At 39.5% G+C, this 16684-nt stretch overlaps 1 long non-coding RNA gene across 1 annotated transcript; it reads right to left on the bottom strand.

Moving 5' to 3' along the window:
* Positions 1 to 45: 45 nt before the first annotated feature.
* On the bottom strand, positions 46 to 8993 carry LOC109111493. Its single transcript, XR_006153947.1, has 3 exons — positions 7130 to 8993; positions 6742 to 6827; positions 46 to 496 (listed from the first exon to the last, which is right to left on the bottom strand). It is a non-coding gene; the product is annotated as an uncharacterized LOC109111493 (long non-coding RNA).
* Between the last annotated feature and the right edge of the window lie 7691 nt (positions 8994 to 16684).

Below are 16684 nucleotides of genomic sequence, written 5' to 3' on the forward strand. Positions count from 1 at the left end.
TGCTTGAGTCAATCTTGGAACGAACAAAATAAAACGTTTTCCCCCCCATTCTCATGATCTCTTTGGCCAGCTGGGTGTGGCATTCTCTAAACCGATCTGAAGCAATGATGATGAAAAAATCATAGCGTTCAAACTCAACCAGTTTAAGATACTCATCGGCTTTGAAGTTTGGTGTTCCAATGCCAGGAAGATCCCACACTTTCACATTTTTGTATTTTGGGTGAAAATAAGCTTCAGGCTCCATAGTGGTTTCTACAGGGCCAGTTTGAGCAGAACCCTCATCTTCATCCCCTAAACCCCTGAATGCGTTGACAAACGTGGACTTTCCAGAACCGGACTCCCCTGTCACACCTACGTTAAGTTCTACATGATCCTGTTTTTCAAGGAATTCTTTGATCGTGTTTACCGCTGTTGGGAGATCCTGAGTAGATATGGATTCTTTAATATCTTCCAGGTCCTCCTGAGTTATCATATAGAAATCATCCATCATAGCTATCTTAGGAAGAAAAAAAAAATACAAAATCATGTCAAGTTCAACAGTGTTATCAAAAGAAACTCTTGAAAATATGTAGAAAAAAAACTATAGGTTAAGCCTACACTAAATGTCAGAAGTCTCTTTCTCTGGCCAGTTTCAGCTAAGACTTAATGTCCTGGGCTGTGTTTCCCAAAATCATCATAAGCCTATGTTGATCGTAGCTCCACTGGTTTCAATGGGTCTTAATGTACTTAAGCTTACGATGCTTTTGGTAAAGCAGCTCAGTTCCTTTTCAAAACTACGCTAAGGGAAAACATCTGTTTACTCTGAATGCTAAAGCCTGATTTGTTAATGTTCATGTAGCTTCATGAAAAAATTGCATTTCAGCCTGGCATAATTGGCGGAGCCGACTTCCTATATAAGTTGGCACTGGATGCCATTTCATCAGAATTTCTTCCTTCAGCATGAAGATAATCTCCCTGCTGGAAAAAGTTTTAAATGTCAAGCCATGAGTGTGGCTCATGCAGAGAACCCCTGCACACTTCAGATGGGCACAGTGAGTGTGTCCCTTGCCTGCCCACAACGAAGCTACACTTCAGACAGACAGACTGCTCTCACTGCAAGACCATAAGCCTCAACCTGCTTTGCTTGGTCATTGGTCTTAGCAGTTAAGCTTGAGGGATCTCATGTCGACACAAGGTCCTGAATGCTTCGCTCTCCCTGCAGAATTATGATTCGCTGGTGCACTTTTCACATTAAGATCAGCGCCCCTTGTCTGCAGCATTTGGTCTCCTTCAGTGGATCTGAGGAAGAAGCTGTCACTGAAAACTCCATGTGACTGACAGTTTTAGATGCAGTGGATTGGGCGTGCTCTGGAGAGCATTCTGACACCTTTACCATAAAAGAGTCAACACAGGCCAGCGTGGACAGTGAACTGATTCGCATTCTCACTAAGGATGTGAAGGAACTCTGCTTAATATGGTTGGCTCTGGAAGAGCCTGCCCACAGACACCTGGACGAATAGTTCCTGTCAGGATATCACCAGTGAACCTCCCACCAAGGACTGGCACCGTTCTTACCAGAAGTTCACAATGAACTTACCAAGTCATGGCTCTTCTGCCTCTGCCATCTTCATCTCCATTGATGGCGTTAAAGAAAAGGGATATGACAAGCTTCTTGCACCTGCTCAAGCCCTGCAAGATGCCTTCGGCCATACCAAGCCAGAGCTTAATCAGACGCTGGCCAGGCTTGATCAGCATTTCACACAATGGCGGCGCTTCAGGTATTTCAAGCCAAACTCCTCTGCACCATGGACGAGTCTGGCCCCAGTCCCGATTCTTTATTGAGCTGCACACAGCAACTGACCTGGTTCTACATGCTACAAAGGCAACTACATGGGTGATCAACAAGGCCATATCCAACTTGGTGATGCTTGAGCACCACCTTTGGCTGAATATTAATGAGATCAAGGACTTGGTCACCTTTTTTGACTTTCCAGCCTACCCCATGGGGTCGTTCAGCCCTGCCGTGGAAGGGTTCATGTGACTGCAGCACGGAAGTCGTGGCAGCCTATGTGCCACTTCCTGCCCAAGCATTCCAGTTCAGTAGCTGGTTCATGTTGCAAGAATGCTCCATCTTCCGGACCGCCCTGAAACTAGTCTGACATTTGCACAGTCACCTGTTTAGTTCCAGGTTATGGAAGCATTGTTCATGCTTGGCCCGTCCTTCCCACTTAGCATGTGCGTGAATAAATTATCGTTGTTATAGTGGACCCACCTACTCAAAAGAGCACTTCTCCTGTTCATGACAGCACAAATGTCAGTTCCCTGCCTCTGCACAGTGTCCTGCCACTTGAAAAACTCAGACCACTTGCCACCCAGCTACAGGCTTTAGACACACCATCCCGGGTGTGCCAAGTTACGTTCTGCAGACAATAGAATGAGGCTACTCGCTCCAGTTCAGTTGCAGACCCCCTCGTTTCAGAGGTGTTATTCAAACTTTAGTACAGGACAATGTTACACATGTTCTCCAATCTGAAGTGTAAAGTCTGCTAGCAAAAGGCTCCATGGAGACAGCAAGTCAGGTACAGTACAGTTTCTACATCCTTGTTTCCAAGAAATATAGTGGGCTCAGGCCCATCCTCGATCTTGCACACTGCGCACTCAATGACTACACTAGGCCTGCTTCACATCCGGCCTCTTTAATTTTGGCTCAAAGCCTGTGTACCGTCCCATGCTTGGCACCTGGGATGCCATCACCTCAAATTGACCCAGTCAAGGTGACTTACCTCATCTGTATCAGACAAGCATTCGATTGGCATTGTCCTCCAGAAGGAAGGTGGTCATAACAGATACCTCCAACTCAGTTTGGGAGGCACTGTGTGAGGGCAGATCGGCATTCAGCTCCTGGTCCACTGACCACTTCGCCTCAGAAGACAACTCTCACTACCAAATATATTTCTTGAGATCGGCAGAATTGCGCTGCTTAGACTGTTTTCAAAGCGGCCGTAGAAAGAGTTTAACTCGTCAACCAGCAAAGGATCTGCTCTCACCTCTGCAGAGGATTTATTTCCAAAGGCACAGATGGTCCTTAGTCCCTGCCACATGCATCGGGAGTCATTGAGCTGAAAATGAGACTCTATTCGTTCCCTGTAACGGATTTTGGCGGCTCTTACTGCGTGTCAGAGAGCATAGCACGATGCTTTGTATTTGTTCATGTTCCCCGACAAAAGACCGGCGTTGTATGCAGCAGTGCGTTTGTTTACTGCAGCACGGATTGTTCTGTCCACCCACGGTTTCTGGTTTGAGAAGGTCCTTATAGATATAGTTTCAGTTGCTTGCCCTGCTAGTGTGTTTACAAATCTCAATACTACATCTGTGAACTCGCTGACGTCAGATGAACTTGCCTGAAACATGTCCCAGTCTACGTCATCAAAAGCTGCCTGTAGCTTGGCTTCAGAGTATTACCAGCACGTCACTACCCTCTGCACCGGGGGTTCTTGAACGAGCCTTTGTTTATATTCCGGTGTGAGGAAAATGGCGGCATGATCCGATTTGCCAAAAGCCTTTGAGCAGACTTTGTAGGCATTCTGAGAGTTCTTTGTAGGCTAACTGAGAGCATCAATGATCCAGTGTATTCGGTCCTTTGGTTGGACGGGATACATGTTGATAAAAGTTCGGCATGACCTGCCTGAGGTTGGCTTTGTTAAAGTCACCAGCAGTGATGATAAGAGGAGCGTCAGGATGTTTGTTGATGTAGCCGCTGAGCACATCGTGGAGCTTAGACTGCTTGTGGTGGGATGTAAACAGCAGTAATGATGATCAATGAAAACTCCCAGGGCTGATAGAATGGCCGGCAAATAATGGATAAATGTTCCAAATGAGGTGAGCAGGAGTGCAACAGAGTGGAGATATACCTGGGGTCACACCATTTCTTGTTAATCATGTAACACACTCCTCCACCTTTGTATTTACCGGCTTTGGCTGTTCTGTCCATCTGTAAAACAGAGAAGTTATCAGACGGCATTACAGCAGTGTCCGGTGGGTTATTCGAGTGGCCATTGTTTATCTCGGCGTTCCGGAGAATCTCAGATTGCCACGATGGGTTGGACAGGTCAATGAAGCGGTGTCCAATGTCCAAAAGTGTTCTTTTGTCATAAATGATCAGTGCAGACGTTATGTGTGTTAAAAGAGAAAGCAAAAGTAAATAAAAGCACAATCGAAGCAGAGCGACCTGGACGGCATCCGAACTCAGTGGCGCCATCTTAGAGTTACGAAGCAGAGACTATCCTGTTGGAGGATTCCATAGCCCTGGCTTACACCTCAGTGGACATACAGTAATGGAGGTTACTCCTCTCCTCATCAGGTTACACTGGCTACCAGTAGCCGCTCGCATCAAATTCAAGGTATTGATGCTTGCCTACAAAACGACCACTGGCACGGCGCCAACTTACCTAAACTCACTAGTTCAATCTTATGCACCCTCCAGAAGTTTGCGCTCTGCAAGTGAACGACGCCTTGTGTTGCCATCCCAAAGAGGTTCAAAATCACTCTCACGGACTTTTTTTCCTGGACTGCTCCCAGCTGGTGGAATGACCTCCCGATCTCAATTCGAACAGCTGAGTCTTTACTCATTTTCAAAAAACATCTAAAGACTCATCTTTTTCGCCTGCACTTAACCAACTAATACTAGTACTTACCTTTTTTCTTTTCTATCATATTCCCCCCAAAAAAAAAAAAAAAACCCTGGCTACGTGTTCTGTACTAGACTAACTGAGACTTGTCATAGCACTTGTATACCGTTGTTGTTCTCATTGATCTGATTGTTTCGACTGTTCTCATTTGTAAGTCGCTTTGGATAAAAGCGTCTGCTAAATGATTAAATGTAATAAATGTAAATACAGTGTCCTACTGGAGTGAGGGCCCACTCCACCAAAGGAAAGGCCTCCACCTGGGCTTGTCCCAGTGGAGTCTCAATCAAAGATGTCTGTGCAGCAGCCGGCAAGTCTTCACCATCTACCTTCACTAGGTTTTATAACCTGGATGTCACTGCCCTTCAGCCACAGACCTTGTCCGCCTAATTACCCTAATCCCCTCTGTGAGTGGAAAGGGTTTTCTTGATGTAGACCCTGGCCTTGTGACCTGGGTCTCGTTTTTGAGGCCTATTGTGCCCCACAGGGGGCAGCTGTGGCCTAATGGTTAGAGACTTGGACTTGTAACCTGAAGGTCGCAGGTTCGAGTCTCGGGTGCTGGCAGGAGTTGTAGGTGGGAGGGAGTGAATGAACAGCGCTCTCTTCCACCCTCAATACCCATGGCTGAAGTGCCCTTGAGCAAGGCACTGAACCCCAGTTGCTCCCCGGGTGCTGGATATAGCTGCCCACTGCTCCGGGTGTGTGTTCACGGTGTGTTTCACTTCTCACTGCTGTGTGTGTGCACTTGGATGGGTTAAATGCAGAGCACCAATTTCGAGTATGGGTTACCATACTTGACAAATGTCACGACTTTCACTTTCACTTTCACTTATGAGCTCATGCTTCTTAGGGGCTCTCACTAAGGGTGCCCCAGGGCTGGGGCCTCATTTATTAAATGTTGTGCAGAAACCATCCTAAATTTCATCTTACGATCATCTCTCAAGTATGTGTACGTGTGATTCATAGAATGAACTTAAGCACAGAAAACGCACATACTCGTCTCTTTCAGATAAAATCTATGAATCGCAAATGACCTTGAACTTGTGTGCAACTGAATGGTTTCAGCTCTCTGCCTTATAAACGATTCTTAATGCCATTAACATATAAAAGATCACCCAGTCGTTGTCCAAAACCCTTGAATTGAAAACGGCGAGCTGCAAGAACAGCTTACATTTCCAAATCAAGAAAAAGTGCGTACATCTGCTCAGACCCTGATGTGACGCTAAGCACTTTTCCACATCAAAGGCAGTTTTTACCAATATGAGCATTGGTATTTAAGCGCACACACACACTCTAAGATCAAATCTGTGCATACGCACATTTTATAAATGTGGACCCTGGTCTTGCAGAGATGCTTTTGTTTTGTACTTATTTGTAGCAAGGTGCTTTTGGACTCTTTCCCCATAGAGTGTTTACGCAATGAGTCAACATCTTGAAAGGGAATGCTCTGTTTACTAACGTATCCTTGGTTCCCTGAGATAACAGGAATGAGCATAGTCTGCGGTGTTATTAAGCTGCACCTGAGTCGATGACTGTTGCTAGTATAATCTGTCACGAAAGATTCTGATGAAGTGACATTCGGCACAAACTTATATAGGCAGCTGGCTCCACCTGATTTGGCAGGCTGAAATGGCATTGGTTCATGCAGCTACACAAATGTGAACAAATCAGGCTTCAGTATTCTGAGTAAACAGGAGTTTCTCCAAAATGCTAGTTCCCATTATCTCAGGGAACTGAGGCTACTTTAGAAACTGTTTTGTGTTGGGATGTCAAATGGACCAACAACTAAACAGTCTTTCATAATGAAGGTTATTTTGCAGATCTCAACATTTTCCCATACAGAACCTATCAAGACATGATTCTTTCATACTGTATTTTCAATACTTTCCTATGAAAATATAAATCATAAAATCATTTCACTAATTTTTAAAGTTTTATAAAATGATTTGCCCTGAACACTTCAAGGGGTTTTGTGCTACTACAAAGCAAACATGTAGACATCAATTCGAAATGTACATCTTAAATGCAGAGAATTGGTATGATCTGAAAACTGACTCTTACATGTTTTTAATCTCACCTTTATATTTCAGAGCACGAGACGCAGGAAGAATTATTATACAGAGAAGACAAGTGCTGTTGCTTCCTTCACAGATGTGAAATTCACTGCCGTACAAAGAAAAGTTTGAAGTGCATTCGATCAGTGCATTTTAATTCAATGCATTTTAATCTTAGAAAAAGCTTCTAAAAATCATTTTACATTACAACATTGAAGTAGACTTTATATAAAGAAATTTACACTAAACGTGAGGTAGCAAAACACAAAAAATGAGGATTTACCAGATAGACCTAATTTTACAAGAAGATATTACTGTCAAGGGTTTTCAAAAGTTCTTTAAACATTTAGAAGATCAGTGAAACAGTAAAAATATATTTCAAAGGAGCTGATTAGCCTGTGTATTTCTTACCAAATTCTTCTGAGCAGCAAGAAGACCCTGACAGCAGATGATCTGAAGTGAAGCCTGTGAAACCCGGACCTAAACTTTTCTACTTTATGCAAACAATAGCATCGAGAGCCACCCAAGGAATGCTTTCACTTTCACTGCTATGAATCATCATAGTAACATAGTGGAAGATTTTGTTCATATCTGTGCATTAACACCCAGAGGCTTCTGGTTTTGTCTGGGGCTGAGCAAATTAAATAAATAAATTAAATAAATAATTAAATTGACAACAAATTAAAAGCCCAGCAACAGAATCTGAAGCCACACAAACGGACAGGAAGGCTACTCTTACAATATTAGTTTCTAGATTTTCCCCCAACTAAGGTATGATATTCAGCAAAGCCAGCATATTTTAAATCATTCCCATATCATGTAATCCCTTGAAAAGAGTTGAATATGGCACCAGAAGTCACAGATAACAGCAAAATTTGACAGCTGATGATTAAAAATTAAGTTAAGAAATTTAAATTAAGTAAATGGTCTATAGAATGTGTGTCGTTGAGCCATACTTCATGCAAAACACATGCAAATATTCATGAGATCACATGGCATATATAACAAACAACAACAATCAGAAAAATTCCTTAGTCCTTGATAGTTACAAAAACAAAAGAGAGAAAAGAAAGAAAATGTTTAGTTGAAAATGAAATAATGTTAGTATTCGGTTGATCTGAGTAAGACTTTTTTCTAGAAGGCAAAATCACCCCTTAAGCCTTTAGTGACTTAAAAAAAATATTTACATTTATTTTTTTAAACAAAAAGTATTGTAATTATAATATTTTAGTCTAATTTAACCACTTTTTTAACTTTACAGTTTTGGACACTATGGGGTATATCTGCATTCACAGAAGATTAAAATAGCATGGAATGTTTATTCAGAGCTGCAACGACATTCTTTTTTGTTTCTTGTAAGGAAGCACTGAATGGACCTTTGATGCCTCATTATATTATCATTATTACAATCAGAGTTTTTGACAAAAGGTTGTTCAAACCGGTTCTGTAACTTGTTGTTAATAAAAAGCTGTACAGTAAGTCATGAATAAAGAGTGTCAGGACATTTGTCAAACACAGACACCTTCTCAAACAACTCTAAAGTAATTGTACACACCCAGGTTTGAAGTTACTCTGAAAAGGGAACATTTTTTTCAACACACATGAGGGTAAGAGACTTGCTAGACAGGACTGCAGCACTGTTTGGTAAAAATAAAAAGAGTTAAAAAGAATCACCAGTGTAGAGGCATTTTTCCCCTTTTCAATAAAGGAAAAAAGTTTCTTTTGGGGAAAGTGCATGATATTCTATGGTTTGCTGTCCAGAGAAGCATGCTATTGTTTCAATCACTTTATAAACATTTGGCTGAGGACAAAACTGACAAAACTATCTTTTTCTGGTCAAATCTCTTCTTCCTCTTCTAAGAATCAATGCTTGAGTCAATCTGAGAACGAACAAAATAAAACCTTTTCCCCATTCTCATGATCTCTTTGGCCAGCTGAGTGTGGCATTCTCTGAACCGATCTGAAGCAATGATGATGAAAAAATCATAGCGTTCAAACTCAACCAGTTTAAGATACTCATCGGCTTTGAAGTTTGGTGTTCCAATGACAGGAAGATCCCACACTTTCACATTTTTGTATTTTGGGTGAGCAGAGCCCTCTTCTTCATCCCCTAAACCCCTGAATGCACTGACAAACGTGGACTTTCCAGAACCGGACTCCCCTGTCACACCAACGTTAAGTTCTACATGATCCTGTTTTTCAGGAATTCTTTGATCGTGTTTACCGCTGTTGGGAGATCCTGAGTAGATATGGATTCTTTAATATCTTCCCGCTCCCCTGGAGTTATTAAATCATTTTCAAATGTAAATGTAGCCATCTAAAGAAAGAATAATTTCAAATGTTGTAAAAAAAAAAAAAAAAAAAAAAAAATTGTAAAGCTATTTATAATAGGCCTTACAATTTCAACACATGCAATTAATAGTATTTTTTGTAAATGTAGGTCCTTGCTATGACCGTTTCTTTTGGTATCTCTTTTTGTTGTATTGTACCTCTCTGTCTTTTTCTTTCCCTCTTGCTCTCCTCTTTGGTCTGTTCTCTCATAAGCCCCTTTCACACTGCACGTTGGATCCGGAACATTGCCGGGTCGCCTTCTGTGTGAATGCAAACACGTCCCGGGATTGATTCTGGGATTGATCCCGGGTTGGGGACCTAGTAACATTGCCGGGTTCAGTCCCGGAACGAGCGCTGTGTGAACAAAAGCCAGATCTAATGCCGTAAAAGGTGTGTCGTAAGTGATGACGCACGTTATCGCGCAACTCTTTTGGTGTGTTTCGAAGGCACGAAAACGAAAACAATGTGCAAACTGTAACGAAGCAGAGATCAGTTAAGTTCCTCACTTTCCGCGCTGAAGCTGAGATCGTTCACCAGCTCAAGTGAAAGTTAACATGCCTGGCGTTTTCAACTCGTACATTACACATCACACCCTGATATCACGTGTCTTCACGGGACCTTTACGGGTTGTGTGTCAACGCATGCACATGTTCCAGGTAATCACTGGCAGTGTGAAAGGGGCAAAATCTAGCGACCCGGGAACAATTGCCGGGACACATTACCTGTGTATTTTCCAGAATCGCAGTGTGAAAGGGGCTATAGGTTGCAAGAAGCTGTGGTGTCGGTGCATAATTGGTCGCTCTATTAAGGCGGAGTCGTTTAAGAACACCGCTTGCCAGCAGTCGGATACCGTAGTGTAATACGGGAAACCAAGATGGCGCCAGGCAGGTGTGGAGTGTTAATCTCACTACTAATCTTCTCATTATTTTATAAATTTTATGGCATTTTAATGAGGTGGACAATATTAATTTTGATTTTAATATTGGAATTAAGCAACCTAGATGTGGATGTAAACATCTCGGTTTTGGAAAGAATGTTATCTATACGTTGATTTTTCGTCCATGTTCAAAGAAACAAAGACGCGGCCAAAAAAGACAGTTGAGTGACTTATTAATAATATTAATGTGTCTACTTGTGTCGGGAGACATACATCAATGTCCTGGGCCTGGTTCGTGCAAAGGTGGTGAAAGAGTTTGCCAAACTTTTGCTGCGGATGGCCGTCGGGCTTTGGGTGCGGAGCAATGTCGGCGTTCGGAAATTGGTGTCGAATGGAGCCTGATGGCGGATCAGTGGAACGATTTACGTCCTTGTAATGAAACAAGAGATTTATGTCGAAAGGACTATGGTGTGTCTGATATGTTCTCTATGATGGAGAATGGAGGCAGGATGCTGAGGACTCGGTCGAGTAAATCTACTGTGAATGATGAAATACAACTTCTTTCAAAATCAACAACGTCCAAAATCAGCGATCTTCGGTCTTTTGGGACAATGAAAGGTCTGCACATGGTTCATCTCAACGTCAGGAGTCTGCTTCCAAAGATAAGTAAACTTCGTTATTTATGTCAAGAATCTAATGTGGCGTTGTTCAGCTGCAGTGAAACATGGCTTGATGATTCGATACTGGATGCAGAGATTCATGTAGACAATTATTGCTTATTGAGAAAAGATCGAAATCGAAAAGGAGGCGGTGTATGTGCATATATAAAGTCAGATTTGATGTTTAAAGAGAGAAACGACTTTGCAAATACTGCAGTCGAGGCAGTTTGGCTGGATATTTTGTTGCCGAAGAGTAAACCGATTTTGGTCGGTATTTGCTATCGTCCTCCTTATCAAAGGGACTTTAATGAGAGTCTCGATGAGATTTTAAATGTGTCAAATTATGTTTTAGGTCAAGAGTTAATCATTTTGGGTGACTTAAATACAGATATGCTGAAGAAGGATTTGTCAGTGTTTAAACATTTTAGTTCATTTTGTAAGTCATATGCATTGAAACAAATTATTGTTGATCCTACTAGAATTACTCCTAAAAGTAGAACAATTATTGATTGTATATTAGTTTCAGATAATTACAAGATTTTTAGAAGTGGTGTTTTGTAGGCTGGATTAAGTGATCATAATATGGTTTATGTAATTAGGAAATTACAAACCCGATTCCAAAAAAGTTGGGACACTGTTCAAATTGTGAATAAAAACAGAATTCAATGATGTGGAAGTTTCAAATTTCAATATTTTATTCAGTATACAACATAGATGACATATCAAATGTTTAAACTGAGAAAATGTATAGTTTTAAGGGAAAAATAAGTTGATTTTAAATTTCATGGCAACAACACATCTCAAAAAAGTTGGGACAAGGCCATGTTTACCACTGTGTGGCATCCCCTCTTTCTTTTTATAACAGTTTGCAAACATCTGGGGACTGAGGAGACAAGTTGCTCAAGTTTAGGTATAGGAATGTTGTCCCATTCTTGTCTAATACAGGCTTCTAGTTGCTCAACTGTCTTAGGTCTTCTTTGTGGCATCTTCCTCTTTATGATGTGCCTAATGTTTTCTATGGGTGAAAGATCTGGACTGCAGGCTGGCCATTTCAGTACCCGGATCCTTCTTCTACGCAGCCATGATGTTATAACTGATGCAGTATGTGGTCTGGCATTATCATGTTGGAAAATGCAAGGTCTTCCCTGAAAGAGACAACGTCTGGATGGGAGCATATGTTGTTCTAGAACTTGGATATACCTTTCAGCATTGATGGTGCCTTTCCAGATGTGTAAGCTGTTCATGCCTCACGCACTCATGCAACCCCATACCATCAGAGATGCAGGCTTCTGAACTGAGCACTGATAACAACTTGGGTTGTCCTTGTCCTCTTTAGTCCGGATGGTATGGCGTCCCAGTTTTCAAAAAAGAACTTCAAATTTTGATTCGTCTGACCACAGAACAGTTTTCCACTTTGCCACAGTTCATTTGAAATGAGCCTTGGCCCAGAGAAAATGCCTGCGCTTTTGGATCATGTTTAGATATGGCTTCTTTTTTGACCTATAGAGTTTTAGCCGGCAACGGCGAATGGCACGGTGGATTGTGTTCACCGACAATGTTTTCTGGAAGTATTCCTAAGGCAATGTTGTGATTTCCATTACAGTAGCATTCCTGTATGTGATGCAGTGCCGTCTAAGGGCCTTAAGATCATGCGCATCCAGTATGGTTTTCTGGCCTTGACCCTTACGCACAGAGATTATTCCAGATTCTCTGAATCTTTGGATGATATTATGTACGGTAGATGATGATAACTTCAAACTCTTTGCAATTTTTCTCTGAGAAACTGCTTTCTGATATTGCTCTACTATTTTTCGCCACAGCATTGGGGGAATTGGTGATCCTCTGCCCATCTTGACTTCTGAGAGACACTGCCACCTTTTATACCCAATCATGTTGCCAATTGACCTAATAAGTTGCAAATTGGTCCTCCAGCTGTTCCTTATATGTACATTTAACTTTTCCAGACTCTTATTGCTACCTGTCCCAAATTTTTTGGAATGTGTAACTCTCATGAAATCCAAAATGAGCCAATATTTGGCATGACATTTCAAAATGTCTCACTTTTAACATTTGATATGTAATCTGTATTCTATTGTGAATAAAATATAAGTTTATGGGATTTGTAAATTATTCCATTCCTTTTTTACTCACAATTTGTACAGTGTCCAATTGTACAATTTGTACAGAGAGGCTATAAGGCAACATAATACATTACAAATTAGATCGCTTAAAAGGTATAATCCACAAATTTTTGTTGAAGAATTTAGTAAGATTAATTGGATTGAGGTGACGCAGTGTGGTGATGTCGATATAGCTTGGGACAAGTTTAAGAACAATTTCTTGAAAGTCTTGAACAAAGTTGCGCCTTACAAGGAGATAAGAATTAAACAATGATCAATTGTTGACAGACCAGAAAGAAGTAGCCAACTGTTTTAATAGATTCTTTACTACTGTTGCTGACAATTTGATAAAGGAGTTACCAGTTCAGACCGGTTTATATAATGACAAATTAGATAAGGAGTATTATGCTAATTGTGGTGTCACTTTAGGAGGTTTTTCATTTAATAAGGTAAATGAGACTACAGTTTATAAGAAATTAACAGATCTGAAATACAATAAAGCGACAGGTTTAGATAATATTCCAGCAAGGATTATTAAAGATTCAGCTAATTTTATAACCCCTGTGGTCACTCATATTTTAAATCTCTCTATAGGCCAAGCTAAGGTACCTAAATAATTAAAACAAGCAAGAGTTTTCTCCCTGTTTAAGAAAGGGAGTAGGTTTGAGTGTAATAATTATAGGCCTGTGTCAATTCTATCTTCCTTATCCAAAGTGTTTGAAAAGATTTTGTTTGACCAAATTGAAGAATATATTTTTAAATGTAATATTTTGTATGAACTTCAGTCTGGCTTTAGGAGGATGCACTCCACGGAGACAACAATTTTGTATTTGACAGATTACATGAAGAAAGAATTGGATAAAGGTAAATTAAGTGGGATGGTATTACTAGATTTACAGAAAGCCTTTGACACAGTTGACCATAATATTTTGTTATTAAAATTAAATGCTATGGGTTTTGACTCTAAAGCATGTAAGTAAATGTATTAACTCTTATCTTTCAAATAGGTGTCAAATGGTAGACTTAAACGGAGTGTTTTCAGATAATTTACCCATCTCTTGTGGTGTACCACAAGGCAGCGTATTGGGACCCTTACTTTTTTTAATGTATATAAATGATCTAAAAATGGCCTGTTCTAGCCACCTTCTATTATATGCTGATGATGCAACAATAATTGTTACTGATGAGAAGAAAGAAATAATAGAAAGTGAATTAAGTAGAGAGATTTCGGAAGTATCCAACTGTTTTTTTCAAAATAAACTGATTTTACATTTAGGCAAAACTGAAGCTATTTTATTTGGTTCTGCGGCTAAATTGAGAAAATGTTCCAAATTAGAAGTGAGGGTTGGAGATTTGACGATTACTGCTAAGCAAGAAGTGAAATATTTAGGATGTACTTTGGATGATAAATTAACTGGGAATAGTATGGCTGTTCAAGTTCATTCTAAAGTATGTAATCGAATAAAATTCTTAGGAAGACAGGCTGCTTATTTAGATACTCAAACCTTAAAAATGTTAGCTGGTGCATTAGTGCAAACACATTTCGATTATGCAGCAACTTTCTGGTATAGTGGCTCTACGAAATGAGTGAAAATTAAATTACAGACTGCTCAGAACAAGTTGTGTAGAATTATTCTATGGCTTCATCCACAAATGCATTTAAATACTAATCATTTTTAGGGAAATAGGGTTTTTAAAAGTGGACAAGAGGGTAATTTTTCTTAAGTTGATGATGGTGTATAAAATATTACAGAGAAATGTTCCAACGTATTTGTGTGATTATTATGTTTTCATAAGAGATATTCATAGTTTTTCTACAAGGTCAAGGATAAACAATATATACTTGTGTTGGTATAAGAGTTTAAATGGGAAGAATTCGTTTTTGTATTCTAGCGCTGTTGCTTGGAATGAATTGCCTGATTGTTTAAAACAAATTCAAGAAAAAGGTCTTTTTAGAAGAGAAGTTAAAAAATGTCTTTTTAACGATGTTTGAGGTATTATATGTATGATGATGTGTGTTGTGTTGATCTCATTACCATTATGAACTGCTCGTCCATTTTTGAATTCTGAGGACCACAATGGAAATAAGCCTATGGCTTTTTTGTGTATTTTATCCTCAACAGTTTTTTTAAAGATGTGTATGAATTGGTCTTTTAGGCTTGATTGTACTTGTTTTAAATATATTGTCAAATAAATCAAATCAAATCAAATCACTCCACAGCTAACCAGCTCCGGCGTATGTTCTGGTTTAGAGATCTCAAATTGAAATTTGACCAATCAGTTTCAAGAAAAGTGACACGTCTCTGATGCAATAAAGCCACTACCCCAGTTTCTCTTGATTTATATATTTATTATAGCCTTAATCCATTACACAAGCCATATTAAAATAATAATGATTAATCTTTCATTTTAAATTAATATATTTACAGATAATATAGCATATAAATAAGCTTTAGAATTAATGGATAAAGCTTTAAACCTGACTACATTTAATTTTTTTCCCCCGATTTTTGAGTCTCTTATGTATTATACCTATACCTATATATATTATCAACAATATAAACTAACTTATGGCACACTTTGTGAAACAGAGCGTAGGAGTGTCCTGATCTTTTGTGTGAATCTGTTTGTGTTTTGTTTTTGGTTAGGGAGTTAGGTAAGCCGGCTGTATTTTATTTTACAAGGTGACTAGGTTATTTCATTTCTCTGTTTTTCGTTCTAGACTCCTTTTGTTTGTTATGATGGCCAGTGGCCACTCCGAAGATATGCTCTCTATGTTTCACTTATAATGTTTAATAAACATCACAGTTTTTGTTTACATAAATGGTGTCCTTGTTTGGTCAGACTGGAGGGATTTCTTCTTTAATTTATTTAGGAATCCGGGAGTCCATCACCAGTCCTATTTCTATTATGCCCTTCTCATTCGACACCGGACATAATAGTCCTATATAACCAAACAATAATAATAGATGTTGATGTTGTTATTCATTTATTTTAATTTTAATGGTTCATTTGAAACTAAACATCTTTTTTTTTTTTTTTTTTACTTCAAAGTTTTATAATTCTTTTTAAACTTCTATTTTTTTTTTATCGGTTTAATTTTATCTGAAACTGGCTCAATACAGCTGAAACTTCCATTTCAGAGAAATATCAAATATATATTTTATTTAGCTAATTTTCCTCCAGTGATAATGAAGATACCATTCATGAAATATTTCATATGTTGAATAGTTTCATATGAAGATATAAATTAGCTATACATGTCTTTTGTAAAATGATGTACTCTGCCACTTTAAAACACTCCAGTCATGTCAGTGGATTTTATGCCAGCTGTTGACGTTGCAATAGTTCAATAGTTTGCAGTGAATAGATAGATTATCTAAATGATCTTTGGCACTCTAGTTTTATCTGGCCCATTGTTACAAACCCGATTCCAAAAAAGTTGGGACACTGTACAAATTGTGAGTAAAAAAGGAATGGAATCATTTACAAATCTCATAAACGTATATTTTATTCACAATAGAATATAGATAACATATCAAATGTTGAAGGTGAGACATTTTGAAATGTAATGCCAAATACTGGCTCATTTTGGATTTCATGAGAGCTACACATTCCAAAAAAGTTGGGACAGGTAGTAATAAGAGTCCGGAAAAGTTAAATGTACATATAAGGAACAGCTGGAGGACCAGTTTGCAACTTATTAGGTCAATTGGCAACATGATTGGGTATAAAAAGAGCCCCTCAGAGTGACAGTGTCTCTCAGAAGTCAAGATGGGCAGAGGATCACCAGTTCCCCCAATGCTGCGGCGAAAAATAGTGGAGCAATATCAGAAAGCAGTTTCTCAGAGAAAAATTGCAAAGAGTTTGAAGTTATCATCATCTACCGTACATAATATCATCCAAAGATTCAGAGAATCTGGAACAATCTCTGTGCGTAAGGGTCAAGGCCGGAAAACCATACTGGATGCCCGTGATC

This window comes from Cyprinus carpio, chromosome B2 (genome assembly GCF_018340385.1).
Source record: "Cyprinus carpio isolate SPL01 chromosome B2, ASM1834038v1, whole genome shotgun sequence".
Taxonomy (NCBI): Eukaryota; Metazoa; Chordata; class Actinopteri; order Cypriniformes; family Cyprinidae; genus Cyprinus; species Cyprinus carpio.